Source organism: Haliaeetus albicilla, chromosome 7 (genome assembly GCF_947461875.1).
Source record: "Haliaeetus albicilla chromosome 7, bHalAlb1.1, whole genome shotgun sequence".
NCBI classification, from domain to species: Eukaryota; Metazoa; Chordata; class Aves; order Accipitriformes; family Accipitridae; genus Haliaeetus; species Haliaeetus albicilla.
In genome coordinates, this window is record NC_091489.1 from 35612937 (window position 1) to 35634571 (window position 21635).

Sequence of the window (21635 nt, forward strand, 5' to 3'; positions counted from 1 at the left end):
GTGGGTTACCTGACCTAGAAATACTTCAATAACTAGCAGTGACTTATTTATTTTTAAAAGAAAAATGATCTCTTGTTTTGTTTAAGTCACATATGAAAGAAAAAAGAAAGGTAAAATAGAAAGAGAAGGCAGCACTTCTTTTTGCTGATGATGCATTTGATGGATGGCTCTCTGAGGATCTGATTGAACTCAGTGTTATACCCACCAAATGAAGATAAATCATTGGTAAAGGGTTTGTGGAATACATGCACAAAATCAATTATGCTCACATGGAGATCTATTAATCTATTTCTTCCTGTTCAGTCTACCCAGCCTCTTCTAGTGGCTTTTTATTATTCCAAACGCAGGTTATCTTTTTTAAGTAGTGGTACAGTTCCTGGTAGTATGCATCAAAATCAGAGTTGTGTCTCATAAGTGAGAAGTCCTGTCACCCGTTCCCTATGCTCAGCCCAATTACCTTAACTCAGTTTCATACCATTTCTCCCAACAAAATCTCTAAAAGTCTACAGCAGTAAGATGGTAACATGAATATTGACCCCTTTCTGCAGTGATTTGGTGGTTGTTGTCACCTTTTCTTGTTGGTAACACAGGAGCCTGACAAAGCCTTCTGTATGCAAAAGAAAAAAAAAAAGTCATGTGTTTATAAGGCTGTACAGTTGAAAAAACCACAATGAAAAAGTGATATTCAGGAAACTGTCTCTTTCTACTGAACTGTTTTCAGGGAAATCCAGTGTAGTTCAGAGCCAGACTAGCCGGTTAGATCCTCTCCCTATTCCCAGGGAAAGATACTCTGTTCATGGTCAATGCCTAACCAAAGAAGATGAGGGAGGTAGAGCAAGCATTGAAGGGAGGGTAAATCACATTTGAGAACTTAGTCCACACCTTCTAAAAATTTGTCATTTTTTAAATTACTAGGTCACCTTATGTTTCTAAACCAGAAACGTTTTTATGGTGAGCAGCTAACTCCACTCCACCTCTTTCCATCTAATATTTCATCATGCTAATAGTGTAAAAGGTTGTCCACTGATTATGAATATTATAGGTTGATCAAGCAGGTAGGCAAAGCATTCTGAATGAATAACAAATCCTAGCACAGATAAAACTTTACTTCCATTATGTCAGCGAATGACTGACATTATAACGACCAACTAGCTCTGTCTACAGAGTGAAATATTGGTAGTTAATGTATAGAAATCCTGCCAGTGGACTCTAACACGGAATGGAAGCATACATTGGTTAGATTTGATGATCTTAAAGATCTTTTCCAACCTAAATGATTCTGTGAAATAGGTGGTATACTGAGATGCTGTATTTATGGGGCTAAAAACATTACCATAATTTGGTGCAGTGAACGATTACCAGCACTTACTCTGACATAAAAAGCAGTCTGTCTTCAGATGATTTTTGTGGCTGTACTTGTAAGTTCAAGGATGAGTGTACTAAAGCCTCTGAATGCCACATGAACATAATTCCTGGGAGAATCCCCTGAAGGACAGGAGAGACTGAGGCATTATTATCTTTGCACTCAACTTTCCGTATTTTGCTCCAGGATTGGATTTCCAGCACGTGTCTGGAAGAACAGCTCTTCAGAGGCTGAACTCTGCAGTCTTTAAAGGCAGTGGCTATGTTAAGCAGCCCCTAAGGATGGAGAGAAATCACCTTAATTTTAAAAGGTGATGCTTTACAGCTCCCTAGGTGGGCTTTCACTCAAACATGCTCACAGGCATCTGTCTGACCAAGACTCCTCTGATTGTCCTATGAAGTGCTTGACATGCTAGTTTTTTCCTTCGGTAGCTATATAGAGAGTATCAAAAAGAGCTAAGTGGAAACAGCTGTGATCCTTCTCCCCATCCAGCCCAATGGCACCCCAGAACTGCTGGCCCTTAGGAATTTTGCTGATGCATATCATGTAGTTGCATTTGTAGAGTGAGGGACCCTTACAGATCCCTCTAATCTGTTGAAGTGAATTAGCATCCCCATTCATAGACCCTTACCAATTATTTCAGCCCTGGGCTTGAGCACAGAGTTCCTGTCAATAAAGCTTGATATACAAATGCAATACTTTGAGTCTTTAAGAACAGGGCATCAGTTTTGTGGCTGTGAATTTCATTGACTTTCTAAGCAGAATTGAACTTTTGTCAGTCAGTCATTCAAAGCAAGTAGCCAGTGTATAAATCCTTAGTTCTGTGGTAATGCCCATGCATACAAATTAAACTGGATAAAATCTATAAGCCTGTGGGCATTTTGGGTGAGTTTCCAGCTTTTATACTCAACCTTTATTCTGATGGTACTAGTAAATGTTTGGGATTGTTGCAGCTGCAGTCAACTTCTGTAATATATTGATTAGTAGTATATTGACAAAAATTGGTCTCTTTGTTAATAAGAAAGAACACAGTGATTAATAGGTTACATAAGTTATACTGAGTGTACAGCCAGATATTTCAAGAATAAGTGAAATATTCCACATGATCAATAATGATGGAAATAAGAGCAGAATTCTCCAGCTCAGTCTTGATCATCTAGCAGAAAGTGATCCTAATGTTTTAGGGAAGGACTAACTTATTTTCATTCTGTTGTTGTTATTAAGATTTTTATTGTTGCATGAATTTGCTGAGGAGATTTTCTAGCCTGTAAGCATCAGGGCAACAAAAGTGGTTTTCTCAGATTTCACTATCAAGAATTTCTGATTCCAGATAAATCTCATTCGGCAGAGCAAGCACTGAAACTGCCCCTAGCTCTGTAATATGATTCAAGTCAAATTCATGTTTGACATGACTTCAGCATGACACAGGAGAAGGAAATCTGTTTTAAATATAGGAAAATTACTTCAGAATATATTTCATAAGGTAAACTTTTATTTAGTATGCGATATAAGGTTTGGTTTTGTTTTTTTTAACATGACTTCACATGGGAAAGGGATGTTAGTGAAACAGGCTGTTTTCATGCCTTTTTCAATCCATCAAATAATACCACAAACTTTGTTTTGGTTAGATTTCCAGTTTGTTTTCTCAATTTGCAGATGTCATTCAGATAAAGAAACTGTTTACAAATGTAGGAATTGAATCCAACTATTAAACTTGCTCATGTCTGCTCATCTCTTTTTTTACTTTCCTTAACATAGGAAGAAAAAGACATAATCAACAGAAAGGAGTTAGAACTCATGTGACAGAAGGAGAAATAAACGAATACTTTCTTTAGCTGAAACCTGGCTTCAGTGAAGCATTTACTTTCTTAGCACTGGTTAGGGCTGAAAAGATCTATTCATAATAAATTCTGGCTCAGGAAAACTATTTTTGGACTTATTTGGCTTTTAAGGCTTCTTTTTCATTTTCCTTTTGTTCTGTGGCAACACATGTATTCAAACCTTCGCACAGAAGTTTCTACTGTTCATGGTACTATCCCTGTTTCTGGGTAAGGCACTGAAAGGACTTTTTCCCCCGAAGACAGAATTAAAAAAGACTACAAAACAGAGTTCAGCAATGATGCTTGGCATTGCATTTCCAAAACCCTGTACCAATTTTGCTTTTGCTGAGCAATATATTCATGTGGTTTTCTCCCCTAAATCACTGCGAATGCAGCAGCCACAATACTACAGATGAGTAAGGGCAGAGAAAACTCATCTGAGATGGCTCAGTGAAGACAGCTTTATTTCTTCTGAGCTGTACTGAAGGACTGAAAAAATGCCCACTGACTTCAGCAGAGTAGATCAATGTCTAAGGTTTGTGCCATGTTCAGGAACTGGTCAATCAAGTTTTTTCAGACTAAGGACGGGAAATACTAGCTGTACACTGAATGAGCTGTCTGTATTGAAGGACGAAAGGGAAACAATGACACAGAGAATGGGTCTCCAACAATAGAAACCACCAAAGCCTGTAGATTTTATTTTGTGTGATTTTTCTACTAGAAATAACACAAAATGCAGAGAAGGCATAAACCCCTCCCCCCCGAAATTCATGGTTATTTGGCATCTGTGGCTCTATGTGAATTTAATAAACCTACACTTAGTTGTCTCACTTGGCCACAGTCCTGCCCAGTATTTGGGATATATGCACGAAGGAATCCATAAAATCCTTGCAGTGCTTCATTGATCTTTTTCCCATTTCTGTTTAATCACTTCTCTTAACTTACATGATGATAATTCTCAGAAATGGAAAACTGCTCCTTACCTGCCATTAGTCATTGCAAGAGTATTTGAATGTCTGATCAACCTTAAGCGTATGGCTAAGAGGATAGAGAGGTATTTGGGGCATTCTCATCTTTCTAGACTCATTGCTTTTTGCAGGTACCTTCATCAGCCTGCATTTCAGCTGCAGACAAGGGGTTTTGTCCTGTATGTACCGAAGTCAGTTAGTAAATCTTTTGTCTAGAGTGATGTGAAAGCCAAATAACACTTGAAAAAGCTCTGTTGGGTCTAAGAGGATGCAGCACTGGGTGTACTGTTAGAGCTAATTTTAGTCCAGGCCAAACTGAATCAAAATGGAAATTGGGAATAAAGCAATCCTTCATTCCTGCTCACCAATACTGTGAAACTCCTCTGACATTTGGTACAAGGATCATACTGTTGAATATTATCTTCTTCATGTGCATAGGAAACGTTCAGCATAACAGGACTTCCTCACATAGTCTGGATTAAACCCAATGTATGGAAGATGGTACAAAGACTTTATAATATGAACAGGTGAACAAAACCAAGGGGCTGATGTTTTTTCTGAGTGCCATCCGGCATTTCCAATCAAATCAGCTCAGCTGTAGCATAACCCACCAAGAGCACTGCTAAGGTGTCCCCTGGGGAGGCACACAGGTGTGCATCATCTGGCTGTGCTGATGAGGTTGTTCTCACCTGCAGCTGGGGGGGCAGTTCTCCCCACCTCCACTCGCCCTTGTCTGGCTGCAGTCACCTTTCAGCAGGCAAAGAGGGCTTTTTTCCTTCTCAGCCTGGGGGATACTCATGTTCTTGGCCTGCCCAAGCTCTGCTCCCTCATGGCTGCAGAATAGCAATTGCTTCTCTGTTAGGGCAGGAGCCAGGTAGGAGCCTGTGGGCTGAGCCAGCCTTTGTGTATGCGGCTGGGTTTGGGGAGAGGGCAGGAAAACAGTGCTGTGTCTTTGACTTAGACACGAGAAAAGTTACATTGACTGCATATGTTTCTGCTTTCTGAGGTTTAATTTAACATGCTGTGCATTTGGATGTGCTGGGGGTTATACCTATGCTATGAGGCTTGTAATTGTTTGATCTGTTGAAATATTTAAATCTCTTTCAAGTAGCTACAAGAGACTCATTTCAGCTGAGCTGCAGCAGTAGTGTCTTAAACCCAAATCAGTATGCCCCAATGAACAACTTGTGTGATAAACTTGCTTTTGCTTGGAGTACCCCTAAGAAGGGTGGCTGTTCAAAATGTATTGGCAGGGGGGGAGGGTATGTGTGTTTGTTAAGGGGCTTTCTTTCCGCAAATGTTGATAATGGAGGACTGAGGCAAAGAGATGTATTTGCAATGTGAGTTAGATGTGGTTTGGGTAGAAAGGTCTCTCTTGTCCAATTGAATGAGTATGGCAGCACTACAGATCAAAACCCAGTTGTCAATTATTACTATTCTTGGGTTCCATCTGAAGGTTTTTTCCTGCATAGTAACCATAAACAGAATTTGAAGTGGCTTAACTTGTTATCAAAACAAAATATGAACAGTTTGCATCTATTTATTGCTTGTATATTCTCCTTTGCAAAAGTAGTAGGCAGTGGCAATTACAGTCTAAGGAGTTGAGCTAGGTATGATGGTGGATGGGGCTCTAGAGGAAGTTTTTGAGTTGTGTTAATGGGATTCTTGGGAAAATTTTTTAAATCTTCCTAAAACATTTATCATATGTTCTTTGTAAATAAATAGTGAGTAAATATATGCAAGTGCTTGGTAATATTTTCTTCCCCTGTATCTATTGCTTATGAAATGGACCGTTACTGGTTTCTGTTTGTATTTATTTTTAATATGAAAATCATTTCACTAGTCTGAAAATTAATAATAGCTTTAGTGAAGCTGTTTGAATGAACGGAATATGTGTTTAATGGCTTGTGGGGATCCAAGTCAGAACAGCTAAAGCTTTGGCACAGAACCAGTGCTAATGTGGATTTGTATTAAAAGCTTATTTTAAGAAACCTATCAAAAATAATATGTTATGAAAGGGAATTTGTAGGTGCATGGTTAGGTAACATTTAAGTTTTAAACTTTAGTATTTAACCTTTTTTTTTTAATAATAAACTGTGGTTTCTTTATAGCAAAGATCTCATCATAATAAAAATATTCCTTATTAGTAGTTTAACCTCCCCTTCCTCCTATGCTACAGAAATCACAAATCGCAGTAACTTCTGTTTTAAAAAATAAACAAAGATCAGACTTAAAATATACTCCTAGCACCTTGTGCTAGTTCAAGATCTGTGGTTCTTTTGTTTCCTATTCTTTCCTTTCTGTTGAGAATTATTGTAGAGCTTCTCCTTTGTCATTTTTCTTAACATAAATATCTACCACCTTTTTTTTCCCCAGAGGAAAAGCCAAACACTAAGCTGATAGGTAATTACAAATATGCTTCACAGTATTCCATTAAGACTATATTTCATAAAAAAAAATAAAAATCTCAAAATCCCAATGCTATGACAGCTAATGATGTTTGATGCCTGCTGATTGAAATTATGACTAACAGAATAATAGCTGTTACATGTACTTATTTAGGTTGTCATTTCACGTAATCAAGTATAAGATATGCGTTTAACTTTGACCATGGCAATTCAGTTTCTTGGTGATCAACTGTGTGTGTTAGTCTCATGATATTTTGGGAAAAATATTTGTAACAATCTTCCAAGATTTATTGCCCTATATCTAACCATTAATTCCTAACCATTTTCTTAGCACCTAGATGGAAGAGAAACATAATGGAAACACTAAGGAAAAGAAATTAATGCGTATATATAAGCAAAATAAGTAAAAACTAGTGCTATTTTTCACTTTCTTATCATGTAAGAACCAAAGTTGAGCTCCTCTGAACAGGAGTGTGTCAGAGAAGCTCCCTGCTGTCCCTCACATGCTCAGGGACTTCTCTCTGGACCCTCTCAAACTCAACAGTATCCTTCTAATACCTTGTAGTTATTTTACTGTTGAGCCTCACTTAAAAATAGAGAGAGAGAAAGCTGACAGCATGGGCAGATGGTGACTATTTGAGCAATACCCTGGGGGGAAGGCAAGGTGAGCTTGTGTTGGGCGCAGCTGTAGATATTTGCAGCACTTTCAAGAGAGGCAGTAAGGTGCAGTGTCAGGAACTGAGATGTCCTCAACACTTAGTGATCCTGGAAATCCCTATGAAGCCATTTTAGATATCAGTGCTCAAATTCTGCTGAAAACTTACTTTAGGGATGTGTGTTATGTTGTAAGTGCCTTTTGCATTTTGGGGGGTTGATGAAGCTTTGGTTGTGTGTGTTTGTTTATTTCTCTGGTAGAATTGGGCTTTAGACTGCCTACCAAAGCACTGTGGTATGAATCATAATAGTTTTGTTATCTCATTACCATGGCACCAAATGTTTTGGCTTCTGCCCTAAAATTTTTAATCCTTGTTCACATTTTACTTTGGATGCTAGTAACATGCCATCATGTTAATATAGCCAGCTCACTCTTTTAAAGCTCAATGAAGGTTTCAGGACATACCTGGTAAGTGGTACCAGTCCTACCTCCAGCAGCAGCCAGCCCGTTTTGCACCAGGAGGTATTTGTCTTAGGGAACCTGCCTGTGGTTTAGTCTTTGTACGTGCAGAGAAGCAATATGTGGGACTAAGCAGGGATCATCTGGATCACTGATCTCAGGCCCTAAAAAATTACAGATAACCATGCAGTTGATGTTTGTGATACAGATAGAAGGGCAAACTAATGCTGTGCTTTTTCCTTGCTTTTATACAATTGCTCACAAAAATAGTTTCATCTTTGTCTTTATGACCTTTTATGACAGTGAAACAGGGTCAACGGGGTCATAAGATCCCACCACTGCACAGGCACCACTTAAAGAACATTGTAATGGATGATGGAAATAGCTGAAAAGGGGGGGTTGCTGGAAAATAATTTCAAAGGCTGAATTTATTCTGTTTGGCAGGAGGCAAGAAACAGTCAAAATGGACAATGCAAAACAATGAAGGTCAGAGGAGAGTATTTTGCTATATCAGCATCCCTTGATGCTTTAATGAGTATTTTTTGATTATTCATCTGATTGTATAATATCTTAAACTGATTTTACTTGCAAATATAGTGCCTATTCCGGAGTCAAATGTGCCAAAGGACGCTGCACTTCCTAATTTCCATAATATTTCATGATTCTTACTAACGTCATTATAATAGTGGCCTTTACTTTTACAATAAATCCCAGGCATCAATTATATACTTAGACATTATTTGTGAATATGGAGATGATAAAATAGATGTATTTTTTTCCACCAAAAAAGAACTTTGTATGCAGGTATGAGTAGTGACTTTCAGGGATCGAGTTAATGAAGTACTTGAATTTGTTCTGGATTAGGAGCTGGTCTGGTGTTGCCCATTACTTACACAAGAGATTTAATGTGTACAAGAGGCTTACTTTTCTTCTGTACCCTGACATTGCTGGTAGTCAAGCCCAGCATTTCCCAAAGGGGAGCTTGGTTCTCAGCTCACCTTAATTTCTACTCCACCCCCCCCACCCCAGGCTTGAGGACTTGACTTGCTTCACCCAGTGTAAAATGGTGTTCTGCATGAGCTTGGCTCAGCCTTGGGTTTGAAGCTCCATCTCAGCAATTCACGAGCAATTGGCACTTGATCTCAGGAATATGCCTGTCTTAAGGGGGGATAAAATGTGGTTCTTCTATGTGATGTTGATGGTGCTCTGTTTTAGTTAGATCTGGCAGCTGAAGTTCAGCCATCTCTAGGCTTTTTCTCACAAATTGTTTCCGTGCTGTTGTCCTGACTGGTGTTTTTTTCTTTCTTTCTTTCTTTTTTTAAAATCCAAACCGATTACCTTGGCTAACATTCTTTTCCAGGTTAGAAAAACCTTAACTAGCCTGATTATCTAGTTGTGTTAACTGTGGGCAGTCTCCTTTGCGCACAGCCAGTAAGAGGGTTGTATTGAAGCTCTTTACCTGCAACCCAGGTCAGTGATTAAGAGCCAGTATCCTTGAAATCAGCCTTTCTGCTCCCTGAAATTGCGGTTTCCATGTTATATGTTGAGATGCAGTAGGCCAGGCCCCTTCAGCATCAATCACGCCAGTGATTTGACAGGGATTTGCAAGTGTAGCTAGTGATCTACATAATCTTTCTTTCTGAAATCATTACTACTATGTTAGCTTTCTTTGATGGAAGGCCAATATTTCTGCTTTTTCTCAGAAATTATCATCAGATGGAAGGAATAAATCACAAGAAAAATTTTTGCATCAAAGCTGCTGAAGCCAGCTGTTATGTGGAATTCAGAGAATATTTACTTCTGTGGCATGGCAGTGGAACTGTTTGATGCAAATGCAATGGCAGTTTCGAAAGACAATTACAGAATCATTAGGTCAGATTTTCAGCTGTTTGATTTATTTTCTACTAGGCAGTTAGTGGATTAATGAAGTAGCAAGCAGCTTCTAAATACCTGCCCTTGTGGAACTTGCCTCTGCTTTATATAACCATGACTGTAACTTGGAGAAACTACGCTTTGATTAGCTGTTTTCACACCTGGATCATCTTTGCCCAGTCTCACAGCTTATTCCTTGATTTTGTTACCCTGTTTGAACCTGATAGTTTGAGTAGCTAGGTTTAGATTTAAATACTTTATATTCTGTAAAACTATTTGAGTTCGGTTGCTTTGTTGCCAAGTAATTGAATATAGGTTAGTATCAACTTTGTTGCAATAATAGCACTATTTCCTCTTGGATCCATAATTACACCATGGGACCTTGAAGGGTTTACCCTCAAAGGTTTCAGTTAAATCAGAAGGGTTCTGTGCTGAATATCACTGTTCAGGTTTTACTGCTACAGCGAGCTTCTTCAGTCTCTCCAGCAATGTGAAAGTCACTGTGAAGTCACTTGAATCGTGCTGAGGATTTCTACAGAGGAGTTACAACAAGGTCTATTCCATCCCCTTCTCTCTGGGGAGGGAGTTGTTCCCAGCTCTGGCTAAGCTGAACTGTTGGTGTTTTATAGCTCTGGGATCAGGGAGGACTGGGGCTCCAACTGGCTGAACAGGGCCTTGCAATTCTGGTGGGAGGAGGAATAGGCCTTCTGACTGGAAGCCTTTCTCCCCCAAAATTATAGCACATCCACTGAAAAAGGTGGAGACAGGTATGTGGTATGTAGCATCACCCTTTTCCTCCTGCGTCACAGGGATAGTGGATTGAGCTAGCCTTTATTCTTCCATATGTGGCAATTCTTTTCAGGTGAAATAATTTTATGATCCTCAAGGTATTAGCTCCTAGACTGCAGTCTGCTATTAACAGTAGCTGCAGTGTCTCTTATCCAAAGAGCAAGACTTGTGTATGCAGTGCAAGTTACCTTTATAAATGAAAGAGTTCTGCCAATTTGAGTTTATCCTTGGGATTTAATAGATATCCCCAAAACAAAGTGGATGTCTTGGGCTTTGCACAGAATCATGCCATTGTTAATAACAGTAGTCTTAGGCTCTCTAAAGACCTTCTTGTAACCCTACGGAGGAAAACTGATACTGCAAGTCCTTTGTATGGATTGCTTTCTTTCACTGTGCTCCAAGGCTGCAGCCAACAAGTTTCAAGACTGCACCCTGCTGACATTTTTCCAATTACATGTGGTACATATATAGACTTCTAGGTGTAGTAGTATAGGGGGAGGTATAAAAAAAGAGTCAGATTCCTGAAATCTCCAAACTAAAGGAGTTAAATATTTCAGAATGAGGCCTAAGAATGTTTTCCTTGATTAAACTGTATCCATTGTTCTTCTGTGGTGTAAATCATGTTCCTGCATTTCAGTGTGTTTACTGTCAGTGTGTTTGCATACACTGATGTTTACCTGATGGGAAATGGGACAAAAGTCAGAGCAGCTACAATCTGAAATCTTGAAATATCCTCCCTGTCATCCTTACCTAGTAAGTAGCACACTTTGCAGTATGGGGAATTTCTTGGTTATGGGCTCAAAATCAATTATTTGGGTGAGTAGTATTAACGTGAGGATTGTGTTCCAGGTAAAACTGTGTGTAAAATAGTGGGTTTAGAGGTAAAGCAGTTGGTACATGGCTTCAAGCAATTCACTTGAAAATGATACCTGAGTGTTTTTGTGGATTCTGTTGAGTGTTTTGTGTCGTATTTGGAGATCTATATTCTCAGAAGAGTTGTACTGTGTGGTTTATGTGGAATCAAATTATATCCATTTTTATGGTGGAAAATACCAGCAATGAGAGTGACCCCTTTCCTCCAGCTGGTATTAAAAATGTTCTTTGATATGATGGGGATTACACAAATACTGTGATTTTTTCAAGCTTTATAAAAGCTTGAAAGTAGGTGAGATGTTCTGCTGCTGTGGCTGAGAAAATGTATTATTTAACATAAGAAACTATGCCTGGCACCATTAAGAGGGTTGGTTGGTTTGAATGCATTTGAATTCTTTATCATGACAGTTTGTGCTACTAATGAGGTGCTATCGGGAGTAAAAGCCATTTTGAAGACTTGCTTCATCAGCCATTTTTGCATGGTAATGAATCTCCTTAAAGCTTGGGGCCATAGGATTTGCCTTTCCCTCTCTTTCATTGTATGAGACCCCTCACTCTGGCAAAGCTGCAATTACAGAGCTTTGCTTGATGGGACTCTACTATACTGTACGCTTATCTTGCAGGTGTAGAGTGGGAAGAAAGCCACTTTGAGGAGGAAAATGCATACACTTTTTCATTCTAAAGTTGCTCAGAAGAGGGGTTTTCAACCACTTTGAAGCAAATGCAGGAAAAAATACTTTAAGTAATGTGAATTATATATCATGAAGTGCCATCCACACCATGCCATCTTTTCTCCCAAACCTATACTTCTCCTAGCTCGTACACTCATATGGCACATCCAGCATGTGTGGGTTCATATCCAAATAAGCTGGCTTCATTTGCCTTCTGAGGAATACCTTCCTTTCTCACCTGTTTCCCTGAGGAGGGTTGTACAATACAATGTGGCAGAATATGATCCTAAAAAAAAAGCATTTTCCATACACCTTCAATCAGAACACCATGCGAAGAACAGCTAGACATTTAATCATTTGTCAAGCTTGTCTGATAGGCTGCCACGTTTAAATCTTAAATCAAAATAGGTTTTGGGTTTTGTGGGTTTTTTTGGTTTGGGTGTGGTGGTTTTGGTTTTTTTTTCCCCAACACTAACAAATCTCAGGCTTTGCAAGGCAAGGGATGTGTGACAACTCTGCATAGCACTAACACTAGCAAGAGCAGCTCTCATGAATGTGAAAGGAAAAGATCTTTGGCATGGGATTGCAGTAGTGCCATCACAGTGATCTGTATTGCTCGTTATCTGTTTTAATGTTCCCCCTAAATGTACCAGACATGATAACTGACAAGCAAAATGAGCACATAGCAGCATCTTGCCTGACAATAGCACTACACTGTGCCTGCAAGCACCAGCCTGATCCTGCAAGCTGTTATCTTTCTCTCCTGAGACATTAGCATGAACCACAACGATCATCAGGTCACTCAGCACCTGGTCAGAGGCAGGCCACCTTTCCCTGTGTCCACCACTGTCTCATCGAAAGGCAATAAATGAATGATGCTGCTTGCCTTTTTTTTTCTTTTCCCCCCTCTTTTTTTCCCCTCTAATGACACAGACAGGACACACTTTTTAGTGCATTTTTGTCTTAAGAGTGGGGCAACTACTTGTTGAGCTCACCTCGTGATGTGATTTGCAGTCTGATTCATTTGCTTCTATTTCTACATGAAAGATGTGAATGAACTACCTGATATAATTAAGGTCTGGAGCATGGATGTCCAGACTAAAGAGGCCTTCAGGGTTATTGCAGCTGAGCTGTAGCATTCAGAGGGTGTTGTGCTGTGTCAGCACCTGAGATTTTATCATTAGCTGGTATAATTTGATTCAGCTACATTTATTTCACCAGGACTCTACAGATGTCTGCAAACTGATACCTGGCCTTAGATGATAAACAAACAAAAAATCTGTCTTCTGATCAAGATATGCTGCTGAAGTATCTATTTTTTTTTACCTCCCATTTCCAGTGTCAAGGGTTTTTTTCCTTACAAAATCTCATCATAAATTCTCTCTACCTTTCTGCTTTTCCATGGAGAGCAGGAGCTTTATTTTTTATTTTAAAGGCAGCTATCATATTGCCTATATAGAAATGAATTGATTAAAGAATATTTTTAAAAGAATCACTGTTTCCCCCTAAACAGGAAGCAGATCAAGGAACATGCAAGCATTCTTCATAAACATTTAACTGAAGTTAATGAATGTTTGCGGGAGGGACAGGAAATCAATTGGCCATGTACGGTAAATGATACAGAAACGCATCATGCCAGGAACTCACAGTAACTTTCAACTCAGATGGCTGAACAATGTCAAGCCATAATTTAGCCCCCAAATCTTATCAGATGTTGGTAGACATAAAGTTGAACCAAACACTTCTATATAATCTGTGCTTGAGTGGAGTAAGGTTTACAGCCAAAAATATAGTTTTGAGGTGGGTTGCAGGGAGGCTCCAAAAAAAACCCTGAACCTTCAGCTTTTCTGTAGAAACCTTGTCAACCAGTATCTGTTGAGCTAGAAGCCTGAAACTTCTAGTGCTGGCTGGTTGGTTTTCTCTAGCTAGAAATATCTTTGAATGTTCCTTAAATCATGAAAAATTTAGTGCAATTTTTCATGGAGTGGAGGGGATTGTGATTAACTCTAGCAGAGACCTGCTTGCCCCTAACCCAAAAGTTTTTGGGTTTTTTTGTTTTTCATAGACTCATAGAATTATTTAGGTTGGAAAAGACCTTCAAGATCATCGAGTCCAACCATCAACCATGCCCACTTAACCATGTCCTGAAGTGCCTTGTCTACATGCTTTTTGAAGGGATGGTGACTCCACCACTTCCCTGGGCAGCCTGTTCCAATGTCTGACAACCCTTTCAGTAAAGAAATTTTTCCTAACATCCAATCTAAACCTCCCCTGTCGCAACTTTCCTCTCGTCCTATCTCCAGCCACCTGACAGAAGAGACCAGCACCCACCTCACTACAACCCCCTTTCAGGTAGTTGTAGAGAGCGATAAGGTCTCCCCTCAGCCTCCTTTTCACCAGACTAAACAACCCCAGTTCCCTCAGCTGCTCCTCATAAGACTTGTGCTCCAGGCCCCTCACCAACTTGGTTGCCCTTCTCTGAACACGCTCCAGCACCTCAATGTCTTTCCTGTAGTGAGGGACCCAAAACTGAACACAGTACTCGAGGTGCGGCCTCACCAGTGCCGAGTACAGGGGAACAATCACCTCCCTGCTCCTGCTGGCCACACTATTTCTGATACAGGCCAGGATGCCGTTGGCCTTCTTGGCCACCTGGGCATGCTGCCGGCTCATATTCAGCCGGCTGTCAACCAGCACCTCCAGGTCTTTCTCTGCTGGGCGGCTTTCCAGCCGCTCTTCCCCAAGCCTGTAGTGCTGCATGGGGTCGCTGTGACTGAAGTGCAGGACCTGGCACTTGGCCTTGTTGAACCTCATACAATTGGCCTCAGCCCATTGATCCAGCTTGTCCAGATCTCTCTGTAGACTCTTCCTACCCTTGAGCAGGTCAACCCTGCCTCCCAACTTGGTGTCATCTGCGAACTTGCTGAGGGTGCACTTGATCCTCTCATCCAGATTATTGATCAAGATATTAAACAGAACCGTCCCCAACACTGAGCCCTGGGGAACACCACTCGTGACCTGCTGCCAACTGGATTTAACTCCATTCACCACCACCCTCTGGGCTCAGCCAGCCAGCCAGTTTTTCACCCAGCGAAGAGTGCACTTGTCAAAGCCATGAGCCACCAGCTTCTCGAGGAGTATGCTGTGAGAGACAGTGTCAAAGGCCTTGCTGAAGTCAAGGTAGATAACATCCACAGCCTTTCCCTCATCCACTAGGCAGGTCACCTGGTCATAGAAGGAGATCAGGTTGGTCAAGCAGGACTTGCCTTTCGTAAACCCATGCTGACGGGGCCTGATCCCCTGGTTGTCCTGCACATGCCATGTAAGCACACTCAAGATGAACCGTTCCATAATCTTCCCCAGTACCAAAGTCAAGCTGACAGGCCTGTAGTTCCCTGGATCCTCCCTCTGACCCTTCTTGTAAATGGGAGTCACACTGGCAAGCCTCCAGTTGTCTGGGACGTCCCCGTTGACCAGGATTGCTGATAGATGATGGAGACTGGCTTGGCAAGCACCTCCACCAGCTCCCTCAGTACTCTTGGATGGATCCCATCTGGTCCCATAGAGTTTGTGGGTGTCCAGACAGTGTAGTAGGTCACTATTTCCTCCTGGATTAAGGGGGCTATATTCTGCCCTTTGTCCTTGCCTTCCAGCTCAGGGGGCAGAGTACCCTGAGGATAACTGGTCTCTCTATTAAAGACTGAGGCAAAGAAGGCATTAAGTACCTCAGCCTTTTCCTCATCTCTGGTGGCAATGTTCCCTTCTGGATCCATTAAAGGATAGATATTCTCCTTGGCTTTCTTTTTATTGTTAACATATTTGTAAAAACATTTTTTGTTGTCTCTTACAATAGTGGCCAGATTGAGTTCTAGCTGAGCTTTTGCCTTTCTCTGCATGACCTAACAAGATCCCTGTACTCTTCAAACTTTTTGTTTTCCAAAGAGTTACTCTAAAATGAAATTACAGGTTTGGATGGATTTTGGTTTGGTTTGTTTCTTTTTGTGGTGGTAAAAATTACTTTGATTTGCCTTGCAAATTGCTTTTGAATTCCTGCTGTTCACATTTTGTCTACATAGTACTAGATTTGAATGAGTATGTGTCCCTTGATAACAACAATAAGAGAAATTTTTATTCCTGGCTGCAAGTCCTTTCATTCAGAAGTGCTTCTTAATCGTGAGGGGCTTCCAGTAAATGGAAGATAGCTGGTATTAATTTCTATGTGGAACAGTTAATCATGTTTAGTACTCAACCTTGCCTACCATTGAACTGTCAGAACCATCAGGGAGAAACATGAAGTCTGGCTGGAGCAGCTGAGCTCATCCTGGCAACCATTAGAAAACTAAACCAGAACAAACCCCCAAACCCCAAAAGTTAGGGGGGCTGAGAGCATTGCCATCTCCGTAGCCTCTTCCACAAAAGCTTAGATGAAGTTTCTGTCTGTGGCACAAGAACAACAATGTGGGCAGTAATCAAACATTGTGAAGCCATGGCTGAACCTCTTCTTAAGTGATGAACAGCAGGACTATAGTAATCTTTCCTAGTCCTGCTTGCCTTAGGCTGGAGGGGAACAGTGGCTGCTTGTTTCCATGGAGATGCGTTTTCAGCAGGAGGACTTGGCCTCACATGTCTCTGAAACAGCAAAGAGGCCGATTTCTTTCACTCCTATTGGAAGGACATAGCGGGTAAAGGAGTAGCTTTCATCCTAAAGCCTGAGGAAGTTTGGGGTCTTAAAAAAAAGTCATTAGCAGGTTGAGATTTTACAGTTTAACTCACAGAAGTCATAAACACCCCTTCACATTTGGAGCTGCAAAAAATCTAAGCACGAATCTTCATAACAATTCTGTGGCTTTATAAAACAAGGCAAATGCAACAGGTGGGAAAAGTCTTACTTGTAAGTGTTTAATGAAAGCAGCCTGTTGGATTGGGATTTCTGGGAATGTGTAGTCTTGAAGTCAAGGCCCTTTGTAGAAGAGAGGGAGACAGCAACATAAAGGGTGGGTAGATTGTAGCAGTTTCTGTTAAAGGCATTGTGGATCTTAAGGTTCTCTTAAAACTTCTGGTCCTTGGATCTTACGGAACTAACAGGGCAATCTCAGCTTGTTAAAATGCACTGGAACAAAAGGAAGATTTCCTTTGTGTCCTGGTTCCGGCTGGGATAGAGTTAAATTTCTTGCTAGTAGCTGGTAGAGTGTTGTCTTGGATTCAGTATGAGAAGAATGTTGATAACACACTGATGTTTTCAGTTGTTGCTCAGTAGTGTTTAGACTAAGTCAAGGATTTTTCAGCTTTTCGTGCCCAGCCAGCGAGAAGGCTGGAGGGGCACAAGAAGTTGGGAGGGCAGCTGACCCAAACTGGCCAAAGGGGTATTCCATACCATGTAATGTCATGCCCAGTATATAAACTGGGGGGACTTGGCCTGGGAGGCTTTGCTGCTCGGGAACTAACTGGGCATCAATTGGCAGGTGGTGAGCAATTGCATTGTGCATCACTTGTTTTGTATATTCCAATCCTTTTATTAGTATTATCATTTTATTATTGTTGTTGTTATCATTATTAGTTTCTTCCTTGCTGTTCTACTAAAGTGTTCTGATCTCGTCCCACAAGTTTTACTATTCAGCCCCCGCCCCGCCCCCGATTCTCTCCTCTGATTCTCTCCTCCATCCTACTGGGTGGGAGGAAAGTGCATCAGCAGCTGCATGGTGCTTAGTTGCTGGCTGGGGTTAAACCATGACACCTTGTCTTCAGTATGAAATACCTGTGGCTGTGATCTTTTTACAGTAAATTATTTCAAATGAAAGACTATTCTGGATGTGAGATGATGGTATCGATGAAGCTGGAGAGTCTGCTCCCATGGAAATGAATGGAAGTCTTTCTGTTGGCATTAGTAAGAGCAAGATCAGTCTAATGAAGTTAATAATTTGCCCTTATGTTTGCAAAATAAAAAATCAAAGCAAAATTTGGATGTTTTTTCAAGGGAATGGCATTATAGATATCCAGTGATCCTCCATGCAAAACTTGAAGATCTTTCTCCAAAATAGGTATAAGAGAAGTAAGGCAGAAAATTCAAGTTAATTTTGGGAGAGAAGTTGTGGCAGAGGTTGGAAGCAGCTTATAGTCACTGAGCTCTTTCATTGGTAACAGCTGCTTCCTTCTTGCCTAAATGTTTCTAACTGATCGAGCTTGAGGCAGAAACTCCATGTGAGAATTTTCAGCCTGAATGACTTAAATGAGGAGAATAGCAAACGTAGACAAATCTGATACAGCACTTCATCATGCCCAACAGCATTAATAACTGGCAGAGATACCTAGGCAGGGTTCTGCCTAAATATAGCAGCTCTTTAGTGCACAGTATTCAAGTTTTCCATGTCAGGATAAAACCACACAAAAACAGCCCCCAAAGAAATCAGTTCAATTTCTAAATACTTATTTTCCATCTTGCACTAATTTATGTGGTTACATTTGTGCTGTGTTAAACAAAAGTTCAATTTCAACCATCTTTCAGCTCCCAAGTAACTTTCAAAATCCTTAGGTAGCATCTTTTTAAGGAAATTGTAGGAAGAATGAGTCATTTACAGTGCTTCAGACTCCATCCGGTGTCATCTTTTCTCAAGTAATAAGGAAGGCATGCTTTCAAGGACTACACTTCCAAATCTTCCATTTTTTAAAAGTAATTACCAACAGAGAAACTATATGAGAGACCTATTCTTCATCTTTAATTATTTAGGAGAGAGACTACCATCAGCAGGAGCCAAAGCACAGACCTAGCAAATTACATAGCAATTGCTAGGTCTAGTATCTACTGTGGTTTGTTCACAGTAAACAAGGCTTGAACACTATCAATTACAGATGCATCTGCAGGGTGTTCAGGACACCTTTTAATAGGCTGTGACCCCTTCTGCCTAGGCAATGAAGTTGTTTCAGTTGGCAGTAAAAAGCAAGCCACTCTTGAAATAAGGTATAATTTCAATTTTTCAGATGCAAGATGAGGTTATTGTTGGTAGCTCCCTTGCCTCTCCTTAACTTCTCACTAAACTTCTTGTTATCATCTCTGCAAACTATCCCATCCTGAATCTCTTCTCCCAATGAGGTCATGACTTTGCAGCTGTGATTTATATGGCTGTAGAGCTGCAGTCAGTTCAGGAGATGCTTAATCATAGCCTCTGTGGGGACTAGTGACCCCAGGAAAAGGAGGGGGTTTTTAGACAAATCATGGCAGAGTTTGTATTTGGAAGACAGGTCAGACATTTGTGATAAACACCTCTAAACATAAACTATCCAAAAGCCCTAATCTGAAGGGGGGGGGGCAGGGGGTGCCCTAAATTTTGTGGTTCAAACCAGTATCTAGTTGCTGCAGTGTTAATAGTGTCAAGATGATATTTGCATTAGCTAGCTAATTATTTAATTAATCCACATGTTAAATGTCTGGGGTTTATGTTAATTGGGCATATTTCTGGCAAGGAAGAAAAATAACATCTGACAGTGACATTTAGTGTCACTTGAATCTGGCTAATGTTGAAGTAGTAATTTCCGCTCTTTTACTAGGACAGACTGAAAATAGAAGTATTCAGACTCTTTGCAGTTTGGTAGCAATTCACCCCTCTTCATCCATGTCCCACAACTGCACAGCAGAGATGGCCAGAGCTCACTCTGCTTTGTCTGGCAGCCCCATGCCACTGCTATCCTTTCATTTTCTTCTAATGCTGAAAATATGAGGATACTCTTCTTTCTACTCATCTTCCCCCACCGTCCATTTTGCTCTCTTGTCAGCTAGAAGGGAAGGATTTAAAAATAATAATAATTTTTAAAAAGCTGTATAATTTTCCAAACCCCATGACTTAATGATTGTGTTTTGTCTGGGTTACTAGACTTGGGTTTTGCATCACATTATTTTAAAGCAGTTCCTCAGCATTTGCTAAAATGTTAAACTTGGTGGAGAACTCAGAAAATAGAGCTCCCTCATTTTAACAATTAAATGGCAACAAACCAAACAAAACCATTGCTTTTGCTGCCACTTTCATAAGAAGAAAATAGCACAAGGTGGCTAGCACGTAGGTTGGTTTGTTTGCAGGACATGAGCTGCAGAGAAAGATTAGTTGATCTGAAAGCCTGAGACACATAAATGATGGATGATTTTCATCTCCGATGCTTTGGTTCAGCAAGGCAGTTACACACGTGACTAACTTTAAACACCTCAGACAAAATCATTACTCCACAGAAGTCAATATCATTGAGCTCTGGTTCCTTCAGCACAGGCAGTGTATCATCCATTGCATGCACTAGCGTTCCTTGCCAAACAGCAGACTAAATGCATCGCATTGGTAGAAGTGTACTTTGTGTTGTAAATTGGCACGTACATGGAGAGATTTATCTACACTCTGAGCTATTTGGAGGGAAAAGAATTTTTGTAGTTTGATACCTTAAAAGATTACGCATATTCATTCAGCAAACAGTAGGTACAAGCCTTTGGTGCTGTAAACGAGCTTTGTTTCATTGATTTCGATGGGTCTGTGCCGGTTTGCTGGAGGACAAGATAATCTTCCGAGTTTTCCCCTGCCCCTTTGCTGCTTATTATTCCCAAAAGTTTCCTGGAGCAATCAATGGGAACAGCAGAGGCTGAGTTATGCCACTGGCATAGACAACAGCCCATGAGCTGCTGACAGCATACCCCCCCCGTCCCAGGGCTGAGTAAGGGGGTGGTGGTGTTGTCCAAGAACCAAGCAGGGTCTTGGGACATCTGCAGTCCACATCTTGCTGTATCAACCAGTGCCACTGACTCAGCTGTTGCTATCTTAGTCACAATACCAAGTTGAGCACCTATGTTTCCTGACTTGGAAATGTTGGGTTTGGTGGCAATAAGACTCATAAATATGTTTGAAATCCAGAGGCATGAGGTGTGTCCTAAGCATGGAGGATGATGCAAATGCCAGCATTCTTCCATTAACCAAAAGAAAGTACTCCAGAAAGAGGATATATGAAGTCTTACCTCTCTCCCAGCTTGAAGTACTTGCCTGCAGCTTGACTTAGAAGAGTTGGAGAATTACAGTCTAGAGCTATTGCTTAACACCTCATTTGTCTTTCTGGTTATGGGCAATTGGATTACTCTCTCTTAAAGCAGGCAATGGCATTGTCTACTTTTATACAATGACCTAAAGGACACACTGAGAAAGTGGGAGATTCGAAGCTATCTCTCTTTTTTGCATCTCAGGAGTGTGACTTACAGGCACCATACTAAATCATCTCTTGCCACCGTGCTGCAAGGAGTACAAGACTAAAGAGGACAAATGAGAGAGCTGGACTAAGAATACAGGAGTATAACTCTATATTCCAATGACAAAGGTACTTGCCAGGAGGGAGGCAGTCCTGGGTTCTGGACTCATAACAGCTAGCATTGGCTTAAGTGTACTTACAGAAAAACCTGTGTTAAAACTGGAATGACAGGAGTGGAGGTAAAGTTATGTTGATGCTAGCAACTCTAGACCCCCTCCCAAAACGGACATTTGTGTTACATACAAAATGCGCATAGTTTGAGACAGTGATTTAGACAACTAAGAAGCTTCACTTTTGAGCTAGCATTTACTGATGAGTTATTGACTGTATCTATACCTCACTGAATAGAGCTCCAGCTAGAATAATTTGTTTGCTATTGACAAGTGCTGAGGTTGAAGTAAATTAATTTAGTCAAGCTCATCGATTTTTCACCACTTATGAAGAAGGAGGTAACATTATCTAGATACTGCAATCACAAGGCTTCTCTCAA